Source organism: Mixophyes fleayi, chromosome 9 (genome assembly GCF_038048845.1).
Source record: "Mixophyes fleayi isolate aMixFle1 chromosome 9, aMixFle1.hap1, whole genome shotgun sequence".
NCBI lineage: Eukaryota > Metazoa > Chordata > Amphibia > Anura > Limnodynastidae > Mixophyes > Mixophyes fleayi.
In genome coordinates, this window is record NC_134410.1 from 98,729,289 (window position 1) to 98,752,672 (window position 23,384).

Genomic DNA, 23,384 nt, shown 5'->3' on the forward strand with positions numbered 1-23,384 from the left:
ACACTAGACCATTCTCCTAATAAGGGAATATGCTTCTGTAAGCTAAATCCGTTCTGGTTCACCAGCTGGGATGGTTACTTTGCAGATAGTTCTGAGAAGGTGAGCCCTAACATTCTATGGGGTGCCTTCAAGGACTATCTCAGGGCTTCTTTCATTATTAGAGTGGATGGTAAATGTAAAAAGCTTATCTTTTCATGGAATGAGGTCACCTGCATTCAATATTTTTTACCATACTCTCCATTTTTTTATGATGAACAATTATTACATTATATATGTTATGTATATCATACACTTGGTGCATTATAGCTCACTTAACTGTACTACATGATAACTTTATTTTGTTATATTTCTTTATTTTGTTATTTTCCACAAAACCCTTGTTGTTTTAATTTTTTTAAGGATGGGTTTTTGTTGTAGGTTGTATTGGTTTGTCTGTCACAGAAACTCTTACAAAAAAATATACAACTTAAACCAAAAAATTAAAAGGATAGTCTATGCCTCAGTATCAGAGCATGTAATGTATTACTATATAACTCCAAAGTTAATCCTGAAAATAATTTTTGTGCTTTTCAGTTATCCATGCGATTATTATAAAAGTAAAAGTTGATGGTGTCAAACCATTTTCATATTAACTACCGGCTGGCTGAAGGCACTTTTTACTTGCACATGATCACAAATGTTCTGTAGTATTGTATTGGGTTAGGAATGGCATTACTGTAAATGAAAGTTTCATTGTCAGTCGAGCTGCTGTGTTTTGACCAATTATTGTAGAAATAAACTAGGTTGCATATCTGTGTTCGCATTCAATTAATTGATATTTTCAAATTAATTAATCAGCAGAATTACTTCATTAATGAATACCTTAGTAAATTTCAACATTACCACCACATGTACATGTACAATGATCACCCACTGCAACAGAATGTTCCATGATTATTTAAATGGATCTAATTAATAAGAATCAACAAATAGCATAATGTGTTAGTGTGTCAATATTTCATCCATCGATCTCATGCTCAACAGTGTAGAGATGAGGAATAAGCATCATCATCATCATCATCAGCAGCAGCATTTATTTATATAGCGCCATTGATTCCGCAGCGCTGTACAGAGAACTCAGTCACATCAGTCCCTGCCCCATTGGGGCTTACAGTCTAAATTCCCTAACATACACACAGACAGACAGGGAGGGAGAGAGAGAGACTAGGGTCAATTTTGATAGCAGCCAATTAACCTACTAGTATGTTTTTGGAGTGTGGGAGGAAACGGGAGCACCCGGAGGAAACCCACGCAAACACGGGGAGAACATACAACCTCCACACAGATAAGGCCATGGTCGGGAATTGAACTCATGACCCCAGCGCTGTGAGGCAGAAGTGCTAACCACTTAGCCACCGTGCTGCCCGCGTCATTAGTATCAGTGTATGTATTATGTGATACACAGGAATGTTGTACAATCATAAGGGGGAAATGTTGGCAGAGAACCCAACATCACTAACTTCAGTTTTTACAGAGACAATACTGGTGTGTGTCTGCTTTAAGGAAGTAATTAAATGTACTGGTGAGTCCTCCTCATCAGAAGCCAATAAAACTGTATAGGATGACAAACCTGCAACAATTTCAAATAAAGATAAGCATTCTCTTTGTAGACATTGGTGACAACACTTTTCAAAATTAAATTAAATTTGGTAATCGATAGTCTATAGATACAGCTACAATTGAGCAGATGCATGTAAAACTTAGAGGCGTCATCCCTACCAACAGATCAGTGATGACCTCAAACAAAAAAATAATCTGCAAGCACTTTGAAAGAAAACATACTATGTCAGAGAATAAGTAGAGATAGCAATAAAGAAAAGCCATGACTGCCAGTTCTTTGTCACTTTCAAGTAAACTCATTGGGCCTGATTCATTAAGGAAAGTAAAGCAAACAAATTAGTAAGTTTTGTCCTGAACAAAACCATGTGAGGGATGCAAATTAGTTTATTATGTTGCACGTAAGATAACTACTGGCTGCTTTTCTTGTAGCACATAAATACTTGACAGCTTTATTTGTACACTAAAATTTAAAATTGATCTAGGACATGCCCTATCCCAACTATAAATCTGCCATCACATTTTAAATTTACCCCCCCCCCTCCAATGCAACATGGTTTTGCGAAGGTGCAAAGTTACGCATTTTTTTTTTTGCTTTACTTTCCTTAATGAATCAGGCCCAAAGAATGCATCTCATGTGAGTCATACCCTAGCATGCAAAAGTTTGGAATCACTAAGAAATATCTCGGATCTTGAAAGAATGAATACTTTTTTTTTATCAAGGTACCGTTTATTTGATATCAAGACATTAATAATGTTGAAAATTACTATTACTTTTTGATTTCACTCATTTAACATTTATTGTTCACATATGACTGCAAAGCCCTATTTCAGAAGCCACTACTCTAGCATCCTAATTCTAGGTTCAAAAATGGCCAAAACGAAACAGCTTTCTCAAGAAACACGTCTGTCCATTGTTGTTTTGAGAAATGAAGGCTATACCATGTATCAGATTGTAGGAAATCTTCAGTTTCTTGACAAAGTGTGTCCATTACTGTCTTGAGAGAAAATGGCACATTGGATCTAACCGGGACAGAAAAGAAAGGCCCAGATGCAGAACTGCAGAAAAGGATAAGTACATCAGAGTCTGCAATTTGAGAAACAGATGCATTACAGGTCCTGAGTTGGGAGCTTCCTTAAATAGCTTCAGACTCTGACTTTCTTTAGGGGCAGAGATACTGACCAAAATGATCGTTTGGTTTAGACCTTGCAACGTCCAGTATGTATTTGTAATAAATCCTTCCTTTCAAACTGTGTGAATGCTGGTGCTGGTCTGTCCTATTCAATGAACTTGGTAAATGTGTATCTTCATTATGGATCCTGCACAATGAAATGTTTTCATTTATGTAAAGTACTGAGGGCTTCATCTCCCTGGACATATAGGTCTTCCCACAGGTCTTCTTAGTGTTTAGACTCAGTAGGACATAATGTTGCAACATTTCAGAGATTGTCAATAACTCTTTTCTCAAACCACATCATAGTTAGCCAGCGGTTAAAGTGCAAATTTAGAAGTAGCGTTATGAAAAATATAAGGGGAATGTAAGTGAATGGAATTTTATAGTTTTACAATGCAGGCAGTTGGAGAAGTGCCGGTGTGGAATACCACAATATACTCCCCCACTTCCACCACTGGTCTCAGCACATACCCCTATAAGTGCCATAAAGACACCCCTGCATGCTAAATGGATGCCAGGCACCAAACACACCGGATTCATCAGCATTTCAAATATAACCTTCACATATGCTTATCCCCAAGCCTATTTGTACTAATTTATCCCCCAATGTATAATAACATCACAAATTAACCCTTTAATAAACCATCAATATAGCACACCATAAATGTCACTAGAAAATGCACATGAGCAATGAGCATTATCTAGGTTGCTAGCATTGCCAGCAACCTAGGTAAACACATGTAAACCCTCATATATAGGACAGCAAAAGATTATCCATGAACTTCACACTCTACAGACATTAAAGCTTACCTTAACTACTGCGATCAGTTGTCATGTACTGTTACTCTAAAAAATTAATACTTTTCACATACTGTTCAAACAGAAGGAACTTACTGTCTTCAGGAGTATCCTAGCAACACAAACTAGCAAATAAGTGGAACTGCTGTACAACATCTTTCGCCATTGAGATAGACCTAAAAGAATCTATTATACACTTTATCCAAATAACCATGCAGAGCATACATAGGCCACATATTAATGGTTCCCTCTATTAATAAATGGAACCTGTGTAACAAAATAATACCAGTAATGGTTGCCTAACAACACAATAAACAGTCCGAGCCTGATTCATCAAGGCTCAATGCATCACACATACTGAGTGCAATGTGCGTTTGTTTCAGAATGTACATAATTCGGTTCTAAACAAGTCCAAATTCAACAAGAAGCGGATCTTAAGATATGTGCACTGATAAATACAGGTGCAGATCTGCTCAGCTCTACTATATAGGACATTGCAGGATAGGTCCAATACCTGTGTGGAATATACATTTTCAAAAGAACGCACAGAAAAAAAAATATATTGAATTAAAGTCACCTGCTTAAAATATGTATAATTTAAATATAAAAAAAATCCCCATGAGATACATTCGGATGTTATTAATGTCTATTGTACATAAAATATTTTTTTACAGTTGCTCCTGATTACATACAACTGTTATACATAAATGCCAATGTTTGAAAGGGCAATTGCGGGAGATCCCAGACAGGGGGCGTGGTTGGAGGGCGGGCGTGGTCAATCGTATCATTTTGGCCCCGCAACAAAATGACATTTTTTGTCGCGGTGGCGGGGCCAAAATGACGCAATTCACCGCGAATCGCGTCATTTTGATGAGTGAGTTCCATATGTGGGATACTTACCCGCTATCCCGGGAGTCCAGGAGACCTACCCGAAATTCGGGAGTCTCCTGGACATTCCTGGAGAGTTGGCAAGTATGCTGTTATAGCATGCATACACAGTCGCCATCAATAGTAACTGGCACTTAGCCCTGTAGCTGAAGATACAGCTGAAAAACAAGAGATACGTCTTGCTATTAGTTGTTAGCTGACTCGCATTGCTCCCTCCACCACCATTTTTGTTTAAATAAAAACTGTGACTTTTTGCCAAATTTACATTGGTGTCTGTGTGGTTATTTATTTATTCAATTACAGCAATAGTAAGTGAACATGCGAATAAGGTTTGGGTGCAATGAAAGGGAGATATCAACACTATGCAGTTTAATTTTTCATTTAATTGAATCGGGGTAAGCAAATGCAACAGTGGCAAAGTTACAAAATCCTTCATTAAGACAGTTCACTCCAGACTTTGGCCAAAATTGGTGCGACAGTTGTGAAGGGATCATTAGAAAACAGACGGGAAATAACTGGAAATTAATTTTAACGCTATAAATAGTAATACTGGAGCAAAAACAGCTCAAAATGACATTTTACCTATTTTTTACAATTTTTTATTTCACATTAGGGTTATTTTGCAAAATTGTAGAACCTCATAGCAAAAGTAAAACCTACAGGCAAATACCAATTGTAGCAGGATCAAACGCCTATGCCACCCTGTCTCTTGTGTTGCTGGGAACCAGTTGGGCTTGCCTTACCACCGTCCCCTTTTCTTTATCCCGGATGCACCCCTCCTGTTGCAGTAGGAGGAGCCTGCTGCCACGACTAGTCTCCCTCCCCGGGACCTAAAACTTGTTACTTTTGGGTAACTTGCTGCTAGTGTACTCCCTAACTGGGCACCTGGGCTGGTACTCCTGATCTCTTCCTTTAGATTGGGTTACTGTGGATGGTTCCCCTTAGCCTATCACACTGGTCAGAGCTACAGGGGGCAGAGCGTTGGTACTGGAATGCTGGGTCCCAACTTCAGAACAGCCGGATAGCGTATTAGATTTGGTCCAATCTGCAAGTCACAGGAATTACAACAATATAAATAGTCATTAAAGCTATTTCTTGAAGCAGTGATATTTTGTTAGCTCAAGTAACCCTTATAAGGACAGTTAAATCTACTAGTTTAAGGTACTAGAGATCTCCAGAAGTACAGATGGTATAATGATACATGATCAAACAGAGCTACTTTTTATACAGATTCTGACAACTGTTAGCAGGGGGTAACACTGACCCCTAATCCTAGATGGCTCAGCAAAGACTGATAAATCCCATTCAATAATTTAACATCAGGATATAATCTAGTCTTGCATCTAAGACAGTTGACCTTTTACACCAACCTGATTTCCTCAAATGTGCTGTCTATATTGTTAGTACGCTTCCTATCTCTCTAACAAGACATGCACATAGGAAACTACCCTCCACCAGGCCTTCGGGTCAAAGCAGGTGTTTATCACTTCTGAGCTGAAAATAATTAATTAACTTATAATTTAGGATTTCCTTTCCTTCTTTCTTTCACAAACACATTTCCACCACCATGGCTACAGTACATTCCCAATAAACAAATATAACACAGTTTCAAAATCAATTCACTTGCAATGATATAAATTGGCACACAGCACTAATAATTTAAAAATAGATTCTAAATTGTGTTTCTCTTTAACAATATGATCTGCCACTGGTTGGTCACTCAACCGCTGGCCAAAAGATTTGGTTAGTATGATATCTCTTCTGTCTACATGGATGTAAAAAGGTATCGCCTATCAGTAGATGTCTACATGTGGTGCACTTAATACACCCCTTACGGTTGAATTTAGCCATCATATGTTCAAATGTACCATCTGGAGCATCGGTGAGAGAATGGACCAACATGTCCTTCAGGTTCTCCCTCTTATAGCAGAACATAGGTCTGGTATTGCTAACAGACTCAACTTCAACTTCTAACTCAAATCTGAGATTAAAAATGGCCATTCTTTTCTGATCACTGTGGCTACTAAATTAGGTTTATCTGAATAAGAAGTAATGATGGGAAATATATTTGATCACTGATTTCTTTGACAGCGATAATTCACAAGCTGATTAAGGTTCAATGTCTGCATAATGTAAAGCTCATGGATAATCTTTTGCTGTCCTATGAAGGTAAATGCTGTACATCATAATGTCATGTAAGTTACACTATAGACACTTCAGGAATTTTCTCTAGTCCTTAAATAACTTCAATAAGTTATATTTTCAGAGCTAATTTAATCATTCACATCTGTCTGTCAAAAATGAACCAGAAAACATGAACCTTGTGTTTTAGGTCTATGTAGTTAATAAACCATAGACAACATTTACCAGTATGTTTTGTATACTGATTCCATAATAAAGGCAAATAGTGATGTCACATACAGATCATGCTACCTTCAGCGTAATCACAAAAGCAATACGAGTGGTTTGCTATATTTTATTACTGCTTCCAAGTAATTAATGCTGGAAAATATAGTTTATATGCCTAACATGTTTTTTCTTGTAGAGTTGCATCATTCTTATGAGGTTAATTTTATGTATCCTATTCATTGCGAACAAATATTCAGTAACAGTGCAACATTTTAAGCTAACCTAGGCTCTGAATCTTCAGGGTCACAGCACCGAGATGGTTATCTATACTGTAAATAAAATATTGGTACCTCTCCTGTGTCCTGTATATTCTCTTTTCTGTATGCATATTTCCCCTGTATGATCATCAATGCCTACTGGGCCATTTTCTGGATGTTACTGTCACCTTGGTAGCATCACATGGCCATTGATAAGGAAGTGTTGACACTTATCCTACTATTATGTTGCAATCAGTGGTGGAATTGGAAATTTAGACGTGTCGGTATGGAAAAAGTGAATGTAATTTGATTGTTTTACAATGAAGGCAGTAAGAGAAGTGGCGGTATGGCATACCACCATATACCGACCCACTTCCACCACTGAATGTAATGTGATGTCATAACCAAAGTATGGACTATTGGTGTATAACTTATAAGACATCACAAAACCATGTGGTATAACTTGCATATACCTTATGTCATGATGGGTATCTCAGGGTTTTCCAGCTTCAGGTCAGGAATGATCTTACATCATCCCACAGATGTAATTCCCCAAATCTTAACCTGCTTGGGGTACCTGGGTACATTCTGGGGTCCATTACTAGGCTTTTGTATATTCACTAATAGCCTGTTGCACAGTGGGATGTACACCAGTATGTGCAGCGTATCTTGCATGAAAACGCTCTGTGCATGCCCGAAGTGGGCGCACGAATATGCACCCATGCAGACTTACACGATTCTAGCACTTACGCCCGTCTGTGCCTGGAGAGGCGAGATGAGGGATGTGGTGTTTTAATTGCTGGAGGAGTACAGTAAAGGCGTGGTTACGTGAATGCGGCTCATGCAGACCTACAAAAACACACATGTATGCCTGTTAGAAGGCTTACCCTTTGCACCTGCTAAGAAGCAAGTGCAAATACTTGCTGATGATGATCCAGCCACATATGCGTCTGATGCAGAGATTTGCACAACCCTGCATACAGGAGGAGATATTATGCAGAGATGTGTACAGTCCTGTACATCTGATGCAGAGATGTGGACAGCTCTGCATACAGGAGGAAATATGCAGTTTATTGTGCTCTTTTTTAGAGTAATTTACTTACATTTTTCCAGCTCTGCATCGTCCCCTAAATATATACCATACTTGCAAACTTTGGAGCTCTCCGCTACAGGAGATCTCCGGTTCCTGTGGGCATGGCCATGCAAATTGTGTCATCCTGGCCGTCTATCTGTCAAACGAAAACAATTTTGGCCTATTGCATCAGGGGCGGGGCATGGATGACTCAATTAGCCCTGCCCCCACCCACTTTATTAACGAAGTGGGAAGGATGCGGGAGGTTGCACTGCTCCTCTGTGAGAACTCTCAAAAATTCAGGAGTCTCCCGGACATTTTAAAATCTACCCGGCGCCTGGCTTCTGGCAGAGTCGTGATGTCACAACGCTGCCAGAAGCCAGTGCCTGTGAGTACAGGAAAGAGGAGGCTACAGGAAAGCGGGGAGAGAACGAAAGTTACAGAAAGGGGGGAGAATGGAGACTGCATAAAGAGGGGAGAGAACGGAGGCTGCAGAAAGAGGGGGGTGAATGGAGGCTATACAAAGGGGGGAGAATGGAGGCTATTACAAAGGGGGGGATAATGGATGCCTTACAAAGGGGGGGGAATGGAGGCCTTATAAAGGGGGGGGATAATGGAGGCCATACAAAGGGGGGGATAATGGAGGCCATACAAAGGGGGGAGAAATGGAGGCTATGCAAAGGGGGGGAATGGAGGTTATACAAAGGGGGAGAAATGGAGGCTATGCAAAGGGGGGGAATGGAGGTTATACAAAGGGGGGAGAATGGAGGCTATACAAAGGGGGAAGAAAATGGAAGCTATACAAAGGGGGGAGAATGGAGGCCATACAAAGGGGGAGAGAATGGAGGCTATACAAAGGGGGAGAGAATGGAGGCTGTACAAAGAGGGAGAGAATGGAGGCTACAGAAAGGGGAGGGATGGAGGCTACAGAAAGGGGAGGGATGGAGGCTACAGAAAGGGGGGGGGAGAATGGAGGCTACAGAAAATTTGTGGAGGAGAGAGTGGATGCTACAGAAAATGGGGGGGGTGGGGGGGAAGAATGAATGCTACAGAATATTGGGGAGGAGGAGGAGGCTGGAGAAAATGGGGGGGAGAATGGAGGCTATACAAAGGGGCAGGAAAATGGAGGCTGTACAAAGGGGGGAGAGAATGGAGGCTACAGAAAGGGGGGAGAGAACGGAGGCTGTACAAAGGGGGAAAGAATGGAGGCTACAGAAAGGGGAGGGATGGAGGCTACAGTAAGGGGGGGGGGAGAATGGAGGCTACAGAAAATTTGTGGAGGAGAGAGTGGATGCTACAGAATATTGGGGAGCTGGAGGAGGCTGGAGAAAATGGGGAGATGGGGGATTACACTTAGAAATATCCTTGAGTCAGAGACTATGGGGTCTATGTACTATAATAGTGCCATGACAAAATGCAGCTATGCATAATGAAGCACCGCTTTAATTCACCTTGCTGGGGCTACTCTAGGATAGTTAAGGAACCATTTAGGTTTTTTAGTATTTGCCCTCTATTTGGCTCTCCTTTGTTGCCCTCTGTTAGTATAATTAATTTTACGTCTGCAGAATACATTAACAAATGCAAATAAAATAGAACGATCTAGATTATCTGTCATTTAGATTACCTTTCTCTATTTATTTGCATGTGTTAGTATATTTAATATATCATCTACAGAATACATTAATATACAGCAACAGAGGAGAGCCAAGTAGTGGGCAAATACTAAAAAAAAAAAAAGGCAAGTAGTGGGCAAGGGGGCATGTAAGTAAAGCTGGTGTCGCATATGCGGCTAGCATATGTGACACAAGCTGATGGGCAAGGGGTGACATGTGAAAATAGCTAGTGGGCAGATGGGCATGTGAGAGAGAAGTTGGTGGGCATCGGGGAACATGTCAGTCTGTAACAGGTGAGTGATGTCAAGTTTTCTTTTCTTTTGTTTATTTTGTTCTGAAGTCTGGCATTTGGAGCCTCCCCTCTAGATATCCTGTGTTTGCTCCTGGGCAGCAGTGAAGCCTGGACAGCATTCTGCATCAGACATCAGTGCTGCATCAGATATCTGGACTACATTCTAGCCAGCCAAGAGGAGGTAAGAGTTATTATTTTTATTTTAGAAATGTCAAGTGTGTTAGGGGCTGGGAAATTAGATTTTTTTTTTTGGGAGGGGGGGAGGGGGGCGGCAAGCTTAAGCTTTGCCTAGGGTGCCGAGCAACCTTGCACCGGCCCTGGAGGCAGCAGTGTTAACCACTGTGCCACCATGCCGTTCTTTATGCTACAAACTCCCATATCTGCAATGCAGGATTATGTGGAAACTGACTAGCCCTTAACTCTATTTGCTATTATGATGTATTGATATGAAATATGCTAAATTGTGTATGAAAGCTCATGGCATGTAGGATACATCACTATGTCTCATTTTAGGTGCTGATTTACACCCAACAGGTCATTTTTTTGAGAATATTCATGTAGAGGTTAATTAATATCTAATCCTACCTGTTACCACCTATGAAAATTCAAACAAAATTGACCTTCTGGGGGCTCTCAAGAAACCCTGTGGTACATCACCAGCCTATTTCTAAATTCAAAGTATATTGCAGACTCGTTTCCCGTGTGCATGCTCAATGAAGATGATCTGGTTATTATGAGAAATCTTGTGATGTCATAAAGCCTCAAGGATAGCTGTCAGTTTGAGCAAGCGACTGAATAGAATGTCATTTCAGGTGATTGATGGGAAATATGGAGGACACGTTTTGTCACTGAAGATCAACCAAGGTGTATCATCTATACAACCCACAGCATATTCCTGCATCACTCGTATTGAAAAAATTAGAGGTGTGGTAAAAAGTACTCAGAACCTTTCATAACCCACACTCCACAAAATAAATCCAGCACCCACTCATAATATTTCTTTATCTAAGTGTCTTATTTGACTTTAATAGCGGAGAGCTGACATTTTTTAAACATACATTAATTATTATTTATTTTTATTAAATGAAAATTAATTCCTTTTTTTTAATAAGTCCCAGTATTGTAATTGTAGTATAGTATAGAAATGCTTTATCATAGACAACAAATGATACAACACTGCCATCCAGTGGTTATATTATAGAAATGCCACTAATCTAGAAAATGCTGTGTGGAAATCCTCAAATGACTGTGTGTCTAAAAAAATATTTAGCAAAATACAGCGCTAGTGCCTATCATGAACATATGCCAACATTTCATACATCTACACTTGTAATTATGATATATAGCAAATGAGAAAGGTAAATGTCAACAAACTTATATGGCATGTATCGCATATTTCCCACATTGAATCATGCAGGATAAAATGGACCTTTAAAGTTTTTCTTAGTCTGGGTGCCCATAAGCTGAGGAAACGTATAATAATGTAGGAGTCTATGGCAATTTTTAAGAAAAGAAGTGAAAAAAAAAGCCTAGGAACACTGTGAAGACCATCATCAATAAATGGAGATAATGTGGCACAACAGAGACATTGCCAAGATCAGGACGTCCCTCAAAACTTGATGACAGGACAAGGAGATAACTTTTCATGGAGGCTTCCGAGAGGCCTACAGCAAAATTAACGGAGCTGCAGGAATTTCTGGCAGGTCACTCTCTGCCTGTGACAACAATCAGCACACAACTTTAGGGCACTACACCCAGAAAGTGCATTGGAACATTACTGATAATCCCTCATTAAAAGACACCTGAATCCAGGAGTTTATCTCAGAGCCATATATTTAAATACTATTTCATTTTAAAGTACACAAAAACAGATGTAGCCCTAGACCCAGAGAAGATGCATTGTAATACATATAACATACTTGCCTACTCTCCCGGAATTTCCAGGAGGCTCCCGAAGTTTGGAGTTTGGGGAGTCCTCACGGAAGAGTGGGCATCCTCCCGGAGGTAATGGAGGTGGGGCCTAATGACACAATCATTAAGCTCCGCCACCTGCTATGAAATGCCATGATTTTGCTATTTTCTAGCAGGCCTTCAGCAGTGTTTATTGGTCCCTTATTGGTCCACCTATGTATTTAAGGCAGAGAGGGCTTAGCCTCCCTACCGTTTAAATCGTTCACTGCTGGCTGCTGACCAGCTCCTTTTCTACTTGCCTATTTCTGGATTATTTTTCTGTGTATGACCTTTGGCTGGTGTTCTTGGACTTCTGATTATTTGTTTGTGACCCTGATCTTTTGCTTGTTATTCGGATACCCTTGTTTGCTGCAGGCCCTGATCTTTGCTTGACCCTGACTTTGCAGATTGCTGGTCCCTTCAGATCTACCTTGAATAAATTGCACTCTGCGTTACTTCAGGCATCTTACAGACTCAAATTCCTATTGGATCGCCATCGTAGAGCTTGCCTTTTTAAAGTCGGTGACAAAGTTTGGCTTTCCACCCAGAACATCAAACTTAAGCAGCCTTGTAAAAAACTAGGACCTAGATTCTTTGGACCATTTACGATTATCAAAAAGTTTAACCTCATGACATTCAGGCTTTAAAAATTCTGAACACATTCCATTGTTCGCTCTTAAAAGCTGTTGTAGCTCCCAATAGATTCAGTTTACATAGATCACACAGACTACAGCCATTTTGGAAAAAGATTCTTGATTCCAAGAAAGTTCAAGGCCAGATTCAATCGTAGTACACTGGAAAGGCTACTTCCCGGAAGAACGACCCTGGGTTTCCTAGAGGCGCCTCCACTCCTCAAGGAGTTCTTTAGAAAATTCCCTGGGAATGCTGGATGTCAGGGTGTCTTAGCCACTCCTCTGAGGGGGGGTACTTTTACGAGTCGCGGCAGTGCCTAGAGCCACCGCGACTCGCTGAGCCCCTCTAGCTGTCTCCCGGCCATCTCTATGATGATCGGGACGTTACTTCCAGTTTCGTTCCGGCTGCTGTCAAGGCAACGGTTGGGATGCCTTTTCTCTAAAGGCTGCATCCTGGCATCAGGGGGCTCCGGGCGTGTGCGCTATGTTGTCAATTTAATTAGCAGCCTCTTGAAGCTTATTTCCACAGCAGTGTTTCCTGGCTCTTTATTGGTCCACCTATGTATTTGTTAGGCGCCGTCCCGCACTCTTACCTGGTGCCGGGACAGATGCCCTCTCTGCTGCAGGCAACAGGACGTCACTTCCGGCCCCACAGGAAGTTCAGGCGCACGCAATGGAGACGCTAAGCAGCGCTTCCTGTCGACTGTCAGACTCAGCCGCTATTACTAACCGCCGTGGATGGAAACCGCGTCTCTAACGGCTCCATTTCCAAGGTTACCTCACCGGTTCAGCTGACGGTAGGGGTTCTGCATTCCGAATTGATTGAATTTTTTATTTTACACCAATCCATAAATTCAGTCATCCTAGGTTTCCCATGGCTTAGACTACATGCACCCCAATTTGATTGGAGTTCAGCATAGGTCACCTCCTGGGGTCCCCAATGCCACCAGAGATGTTTAAGTTTGGTCAAACCCAAGAAGTTATGCCGCTCCTCTACCTCCGGCCAGACGCACTCTCCTCACCTTTAGGTTCCAGCTCCGTACATTTCATTTTTGGATGTATTCTCCAAGGCTGCTTCGGAACTTCTCCCTCCTCATCGCCCATGGGACTGTCCTATTGAATTACAACCTGGGTAGCCCATTCCTAAAGGCAGAATCTATCCTCTTTCCCTTCCCGAGGATCAGGCTATGCCCCAGTATATCACGGAAAACCTGCAACGCAGATTCATCAGGAGATCTACCTCCCCTGCTGGAGCGGGTTTCTTCTTTGTGAAGAAGGATGGTACTTTACGTCCCTGTATCGATTATCGACAACTTAATGCAATCACTATTAAAAACAGATATCCACTTCCTCTCATTTCCGAATTCTTTGACCGGATTAGAGGTTCTAAGATCTTTTCTAAACTTGACTTACGGGGTGCCTACAATTTGATCCGTATTCGTGATGGCGATGAGTGGAAAACTGCCTTTTGTACTCACGACGGACATTACGAGTACCTCGTCATGCCCTTCGGATTATGCAAAGATCCCGCTGTATTTCAATCATTTGTCAATGAGATATTCAGAGACCTCCTCTATAGTTCGGTAGTAGTCTACTTGGATGATATATTGATCTTTTCTTCCGATATCACTGCTCACCGTTCTCATGTCAGAGAGGTTCTCCTTCGACTACGGCAAAACAAACTCTTCTGTAAACTTGAAAAATGTATCTTTGAAGTTCCTCAGATACCATTCCTGGGGTATATTGTCTCTGGTTCTGGATTGAAGATGGATCCGGAGTAGGTTTCCGCTATCACCAAGTGGTCTCAACCCCTGAGCCTGAACGCTGTTCAATGTTTCATTGGTTTTTCTAACCATTATAGACAATTCATTAACCAATTCTCCACGTTGATTGCTCCCATAACAAAAGTCACTAGAAAATCAGCTAATCCGAAGGTTTGGCCCCCGGAGGCCATTACTGCTTTTGCCTCCCTGAAAGAGGCCTTTTTGTCTGCTCCTGTCCTATCCCAACCAGATCAAAAGGAACCCTTCTTTCTAGAGGTGGACGCATCATCTGTCGGAGTAGGAGCTGTTCTTTCCCAGAGATCCCTCTCTGGGGTTTTTCAGCCTTGTGGGTTCTTCTCCAAGATTTTTGGAATTGGCGATCAAGAATTACTTGCCATCAAGCTAGCACTAGAGGAATGGCGTCACCTTCTCGAAGGAGCTAGACACCCGGTGACTGTCTTTACGGACCATAAAAACCTAACCTATCTCCGAGAGGCACGCTGCCTAAATCCTCGTCAGGCAAGATGGTCTTCCTTCTTCGCTCCGGTGCTCAGAACTCCAGGACTGATGCTCTTTCCTGGTCTTTCAATGAATCTGATGAGACGGCTACAGCCAAACCTCCTCACATCCTCGAACCTTCTAGTATAATCACTCTAACAAAAGCCAAGACTCCCCCAGTTGGCTGCTCCTATTTGGAACCCCACCTTCGCTTGAAAGCCCTCTGCTGGGCCTATGCTACTAAGTTTGCTGGCCACGCCGGATTCAAGAAGTCTTGTTCTCTCCTTACCCGGAGCTACTGGTGGCCCACGCTCCGATCGGATCTCAAGGAATTCATTGAGTATTGTGAGATATGTGCCCAAAACAAGATTCCTAGATTCCATCCCTCTGGGCTTCTCCTGCCTCTACCTGATTGCCCCTGGACTAGCATTTCCATGGACTTTATCACCGATCTCCCACCCAGTGAAGGCTTCAATACTATTTGGTGATCGTTGATAGATTTTCTAAGATGGCCCACTTTGTTCCTCTTAAGGGTCTGCCCTCTGCCCCTAAACTGGCTCAAGTCTTTATTAAAGAGGTGTTTCGGCTCCATGGTTGTCCACAAGAAATATCGGACCACGGGGTACAATTCATATCTCGGTTCTGGAAGGATTTCTGTAAGGACCTTGGTATCAACCTAAAGTTCTCCTTGGGATATCACCCCCAGACCAATGGCCAGACGGAGCGGGTAAACCAGGATCTTGACTAACACTCAACAATCATATACACGATTCCACCGGTTCCTCTCCCTTTTTTACGGTCTCTGGTGCCCATCCCATCCTTCCTGATTTCTCCCGTCCCTCAGCACCTTCTGTTCCTGCTGCTCGCTCTCTTGTTCAGGATTTGGCACACATCTGGGCATCAACATAGGAGAACCTGTTAAAAGCATCTCAGCGATATAAACAAGCTGCTGACCGCCATCATAGAGTGGTTCCCATCCTCTATATTGGCGACAAAGTATGGCTCTCCACACGGAACATTAGACTCCAGGTACCTTCGATGAAACTTGCCCCACGATTCATCAGACCATTTCTAGTGACACAGGTCATTAACCCAGTAACCTACAAATTGCATCTCCCCCCCTCTCTGAAGATTCACAACTCTTTCCATGTCACTTTACTGAAACCATTGGTTCTCAACAGATTCTCCCGCAAGACTTCCTCACCTCAGCCTCTATTAACTCTATTAACTACCACCGGTGACGAATATGAGATCAGTCACATTTTGGATACCCGTGACTTTTGTGGGCGTCCTCAGTACCTAGTCCACTGGAAGGGTTTCGGACCTGAAGAATGGTCATGGGTATTTAAAGAGGATCTTCATGCCCCTCGTCTTCTGGCTAAATTCATCAAGAGACAATCCTTGAGGTCTGCACCTTTTCAGTGGAGAAGGGGGGGGTACTGTCAGGTGCCGTCCCGCACTCTTACCTGGTGCCGGGACGGATGCCCTCTCTGCTGCTGCTCGTCCCGTTGCTAGGCAACTCACTTTCCGGCCCCACAGGAAGTTCGGGCGCACGCTTCCTGACGGCGGTCAGACCAGCTGACCGCCGACCTCCACTCCCAACAATGATAGGTCTGGCAGCACTATTTAAACTAGACTCTGGCATCACTAGGGTGCCAGAGTATCTAGTCTCCTAGCCTGTCTCTTGGCTAAGAGATATCTTCATATAGATTCATTCTGCCTGCATCTCCTGGATTCTGACCCCGGCCTGTTTGACTACTTTCTCGGATTCTCCCTGGTTCCTGTTGTATCTCCTGGCTCTGACCCCCGGCTTCCCGACTACTCTTCTGCCTGACCCCTCTGTACTTTGTTGCCTGCACGGATTTGACCTTTGATCGCTGACTACGATTATTCACCAAACCTCGCTGATAGCTACCTATGAGAACCGCGACCGACACATCTCAGCGGCTAAGTCCAAAACTCCTTGCGGGGTTTCCTGGTGAAGACCTGGGGCGTGGTTAGAATCCGCGCCTCCTTGCATAGCAGCGCAAATACCAGCAGGTAAGGCCTTCCAACTACCGTGTTTGTGACAGTATATAAGGCAGGGAGTTTTTAGCCTTCATGCCGGTTATAGCGTTCAGTGCCTGGCTGCTGACCTGCTCCTTTCCTACTCTGCCTATTTCTGGATTCTTTTCTGTGTATGACCTTTGACTTGTATCCCTGGACTTCTGATTATTTGTTTGTGACCCTGACCTTTGCTTGTGACTCGGATACCATTGTTTGCTGCTGGCCATAATGTTTGCCTGACTTCGACTTTGCTGATTGCTCCTGTCCTTGGACCATGGCTTGTTCCTGACCACGTTGCCTGCTGTCATCACCTCTTACTCCCGTGCTGTGGCATTACTCATAAACTTGCACTACATTGAGTTTAAGACCTGGGGTTATCTGAGTACCTGTGAGCATATCCACCTCTACAGGAAAATTGTCTGCTATAATGAAGAGCACTGCTGATAGTTCTGTAAGCTTATGATAATAGCTGGTAGCCGTAACATATGGTAGACATTCAGTAAATGGTAAATGCACAACATTATCAGCTTTGTTTACCTCTTCTTGCAGAACTTTGATGCAGAGAAGGCATTTGACAAAGAATCTTGGGGTATATTTACTAGAGATGCTCACTGACCCCCGTGTTTTGGTTTTGGATCTGGATTACCGTCATGTTTTGGTTTTGTTTGGTTTTATTTTGCTATTTTGTTTAAAAATCAATGTTTTTGGGCATAAAATAACCAAATTTAGTGCTCCACCTGTTTCTTGGATAAGTAAAGTAATTGTAAAGCTAATAAATTATCAAAAAAATAATTTAATTCCTGGTAAGCCTTCATTAATTCTACACACATGCCAGATTGTCTTCCTCTCCATCTATGCATATTGGCAATGCAGCCATCGTCTTTGAATGTATATTACACCCTACACTTATAGTTAAATATATAGAGAAATGGACAAAGGCAGTTTGGTTTCTGTCTCTCTAGGCCCCCCTCCACTTGTAGAAAATACTCAAAAATCTAGCCGTTATAGACTGTGCAATATTAATTGAAATGGACAAAGCCAGTTTGGGGTCAGTCTGTGTATAACACCCTACCCTTAATGAGAAATTGCCCAAACAGCAGCCTTTCAAGACGTTACGTGATATAGAAATGCCCCAAGTCCCTTTCCTCTTTGGGGGTAGATTGCACCCTACACTTAAATAGTTTGTACATGGGTTTCCAAATGGCCTGCTTTTCCTCCCAGTAAGGAAAGGGACTGTCTGACATTTCCATATTAATTACCTCTTGAAAATAATCCTCCACCATCCTTTGCATGTTAATACTCATATTGGATGGAGTTATGGGCAAGGTCACACATTTTTTTGAAAAATCCTTCAAACCAGCCCAGATGTTAAACTGTTCTGGTCTGCCCTCTGCATCCTCCATGCTTTTTTTGGGAAAATTTATTTTTTTTATGAGCAGCAGCTGCTTGAGAAACTGAAGCAGGACATGTCGTCAAGCCAAGGCCCAGTTCAGCAGACAACTTGCTGAGCAATAGCTCCTTGCAAAAGTTCACATCTCGTTCATTTTGAAGCAAAGACTCAATGTAGGTCTTAAACCTTGGATCAAGTACAGTGGCCAAAACGTAATTATCCGAGTTTAAGATCTTAATAACTCGAGGATCATTGTGAAGCGAATTAAGTACTTGATCTACAAGGCCAACATACTTTGCGGAATTGCTTGCTTTCATCTCCTCCTTCAGTTTCTCAAGCTACTTTTCCAATAGTTTAATTAAAGGGATGACTTGGCTCAAGCTAGCAGCATCTGCACTCACTTCACAAGTCACAACTTCAAATGGTTTTAGCACCTTGCACAGCACTGAAAGGATTCCCCACTGTGCAAGAGTGAAATACATCCCCCTCCTTTCTTAATGTCATGGCTTGTGCAATATGCTTCGATGGCTTTGCGCTGTTCCTCCATCCTCTGAAGCATGTACAGGGTGGAATTCCACCTAGTTACAACCTCTTGCTTAAGTTGGTGGCAGGGCAAGTTAAACTGTTCTTGGAGCTGCTGCAATCTCCTACATGCTGTGGCAGAATGCCTGAAATGGCCTGAAATTTTACGGGCCACCGAAAGCCTCTCCTGCACCTCACGGATATTTCGTAGGAAGCTCTGCACCACCAAGTTGATGGTGTGAGCAAAACAGGGAATGTGATGGAATTCACGCAGCTTTAATGCTCGCACTATATTGTTGGCGTTATCAGAAATGACATATCCTGGGGAGAGTCCAAGTGATTTAAGCCATGTATCACTCACATCTCTTAGTTTGCGTAACAAATTGTCAGCTGTAAGCCTGTTAGTGAAGCCGGTGATACAAAGAGTGGCCTGCCTGTGACAAATGTTACGTAGTGGTGTACATGCTGCTGCTGTTCCTGCTGGTGAAGGTGAATGACCAACCCAGTGGGCTGTCACAGTCATATAGTCATTGCTTTGACCACTTCCACTTGTCCACATATCTGTGGTTAAGTGGACAGTATGGCATTTTTCAGCGCAATCTCTATATTTGTACACACTTTTTGGTATAGTTGTGGAATAGCTTTACGGGAAAAATAGTGTTGCGATGGAATTCTGTAACGCGGACACAAAGCTCAATTAACTGTGAAAAACTAGCTGCATTTATTGTGGGTATTGGACGCAGGTCTAACACTAACATGGCAGCCATGGCGTCTGATTCGCTTGGCGACTGGGTAACTGCTGTCATATTTGCTTCCCCTAGCAAATGATTGTTTTTCTTAAATTGTTGAAATGTAGGACTGCTCTTTTCTTGGCCTTCCTCTGGGCTGACGATTCACCCACAGCAGCAACAACAGCAGCAGCAGTGGGACTAACGCTTTCTTCAGAGTAATCAATTATAGTGCAGGAGTCATCCAGCCTTAATAAGTGGGATGCAGAGCTAACTCCGAGCACCACTGAGGATATTGATGAGGATGGTATTGTGGGTGTATTTTGTAGCCGTCAGGATGTCGGTGACCGGAGGGTCCTAGCTGATGTGCTTGTAATATTTTTGAAAGAACATTCAGCTTTTCCCAACACTTTGCCATGAACTCTCGTTAAATGGCGTAACATACACGAGGTTCCAAGATGGTTAAGGTCCCTCCCTCGACTGACTGGCTTGACATACACTACAAATGGCTATACAATTGTTGTCTGGATTTGGGTAGAAATAATTCCAAACATAAGAAGTGGATTTTTTTGTTTTATGGCCAGGCATGACAATGGCCTTTTTCTTGTCACGTGCCAGAACTGCTGCCACTGGTGCAGGACTTACACAAGCAACCTCATCCTCATCAACATCCTGATTAGCACCCTCGTTGCCTACACAAATCTCCCCCTCATCCTCTTCTAATTCCAAAGTGGCATCCTCAATTTGTGTATCACCGGCTACACTCGGGCTGTTCACGCACACATCAGCAGAACTGTTGAAAGGGCCCTTCTTTATGGGTACACTAACAGAATGCTCACGATTAAACATACCACTGATGGATGGACTCTCCACAGGGATTGTTGTCATTTCTGATTCAGAGCATACATTATCCTCTAATGCAGTGATGGGCAAACTTTTTCAGGAGCGGGCCAAATAAATAAAAACTTTAGGCTTGCCAATATAATTTATTAAAAAACTCAAATATCGAAATATATAATACAAATTTTTTGAATGGGACGGGAGGGTGTTATATAGCAGTGTTACCTCTATAAGTGCAGCGATCGTACAGACACAGCACTTATTTCAGTAGGTTGTTGCAGATATGTCTTTCTGGTGAGCCACTAACTGACAACACAGCAGCCAATCGAAATCCGCCTTAGTATATGGCCCAGCCCATCTCTTCTCACATGACTTTCAGCCATTAGGGAGCAGGCAGGTGTTTGAGTGATTGACATAAGAAGTGTCCTTTTAGGAAGGAGGATGAAGTGTAATGAAGGAAATAGCTTGGAAGGCATAAAAATGAAGGTTCTGACACACAGTGTCGGCCCAAATAATTTTATGCATATTTTAATGAAATTTTTAAAAATATTGGTGGGCCGGATAGAACCTCTAAGTGGGCCGGATCTGGCTCGTGGGTCGTAGTTTGCCCATCACTGCTCTAATGTCTTATTTTTTTCTTGCAGCTCGGCTTTCACGCGTAACATTAGTTGTGCACAACTTTTACACTCCAAATTACGTGGTCTTGCTTGGTCACGAGTGACCATACAAGAAGAAAGCTCAGTAACATTTTTTCATCTGTCACTAATAGAGAAAGGTGAAGGCCTCATTCTTTCTTTGCCACTGCGTGTGTAGAATGGCATGTTGGCAATTTTTTTTTTATAGGCACTTAACTTTTTATCAGTTACACTTCTTTTTCGCTTCAACACGGTAAAAAATTTTTGGTGTGTGTTTTATTCCCGGATTTAAAAAGACTATGTACATTTACATCGCCTTTACCGATGATGTACTGGGAACATTACCATCAGGACTGGTGACAGAACCTGGTTGCTGATTCTGCTCATATGTGGACTACTTTGAATCCATTTTAATGAGCCCAAACCACTTGTAGTGCAAAAAATTGTATAGATACTGCTGATAGATATCACTTTTGACAGCCAGAAAAATTATTGTTTCACACTGGGGAATATGGGACACCCCAAAGCACTCGTAGTGCCAAAAATTGTATTAGATAGATACTGCTGAAAAATATAACTTTTTTTTTTGACAGCCAGAAAAATTAGTGTAAAACACTGGGGAATATGGGACACTCCAAAGCACTTGTAGTACAAAAATTTGAAAAAAAAACGTCCTCTCTTCCTGCTCTAACAATTGCTAATAGAATTGGTATTAATAATAATATAATTGTATAGAATAGAATTGAAACAATAATGTGTACAATTATTGCTCTGTCCCTCCGCTAATATAGCCTGTGCCCTAACCCTGCTCTCTCCCTCTGTCAAATGGCGATGGATTGCTGTGGAGGCGGGTACTTATGCTTTTCAAATCTCGCGAGAACTGAGCTCAGAAATACGAATACGTCACAATGACGTTTTGCCTTTTCGATACCGAACAGGCGGGACAGTACCGAGTGTGCTCGGATCGGTACTAGGATAGGCGAAGTTCGGGTGGGTTCGGATCTCGAGGAACCGAGCCTGCCCATCTCTAATATTTACTAAACTGCAGGTTTTAAAAAGTGGAGATGTTGCCTATAGCAACCAATCAGATTCTAGCTATCATTTAGTATATTCTACAAAATGACAGCTGTAATCTGATTGGTTGCTATAGCCAACATCTCCACTTTTTCAAACCCACAGTCTAGTAAATATACCTCTTGGTCCCATTGACACCAAATGATAGAACTCTATCATGTGGCTATATAATAGAAATGCCACTAATATAGGAAAAGTTAAGAAATCCCCAAGCAACATTTTTGACCAGCGTGTCAAGAGTGTTAACAATTGGGGGTCATAGACATGGTTGGACCCCCTGAACAGATCCACTGCAAGTCTACCCTCAGAATAAAATATGAAATGGTTTCTGGCTGTTGATAGCTATTTGTTAAAGAGCATTGAATAAAGTACTTGGTTAATGTTATATTCCAACCACAAAGGAAGTTATACTGCAAATATAATATAGTGGTGACCAAACCAGCAAGTTACCAGATCAAATTAGTCTAGAATTAATTACATATGTCAATCAATTACATTTTTCAATCTAAATGATCCAGCAAACTACTGTTGTACTGTAGTTCGAGTGATTATATTTACAGTAGTTCTTTTTTGTTTAGCTTTTATACCTATTTACTGTTCTATACCATACTTTCCAACTCTCCCGGAATGTCCGGGAGACACCCGAACTCTGTGTAGGTCTCCCGAACACCTGGGAAAACAGGCAATTCTTCTGCATCCTGCCCACTTCCTAGTGAAGTGGGCAGGATGGGAGCCACAATGACGCGATTTGCGGTGAATAATGTAATTTTGGCCCCGCCCCCTGCAACAAAAGATAGATTTGACACGAGTCACCTTCCACTCTCCCACCATGCCTCCTGTCCGAGATCTCCCGGGGTTCCATAACTCAAGTATGATCTATACCTAAAATGCTTCAATGGCCTTCTATGATTGGACAGTTTTAAAGTTACTTTGTCTAAGATGCATGTGGTGTAATCAATGAAACAAAAGTGCGGTCTTTTAAATTATTGAAAGGTGTACAAATGAATAAATCATTTGAGAAATTGGAGCCAGGACAATTAAGACCACTGTATATGTGAAAACAAAAGAAAAGATAGTCCGACGCTCTGAAACAATATATAAATCACTAAATTATATATACATAAGTAGGAGAATTTTGTGCACAATATAGCTATATTGGGAGAAGCTCATCTGCCAACATCAAGGTATTTTATGTAGGTGAACCCCTAGTCAGTTTAGCAACAAATGTGTCTCAAGGCGCCACAATTAACACCTTCCTGAGCCTCC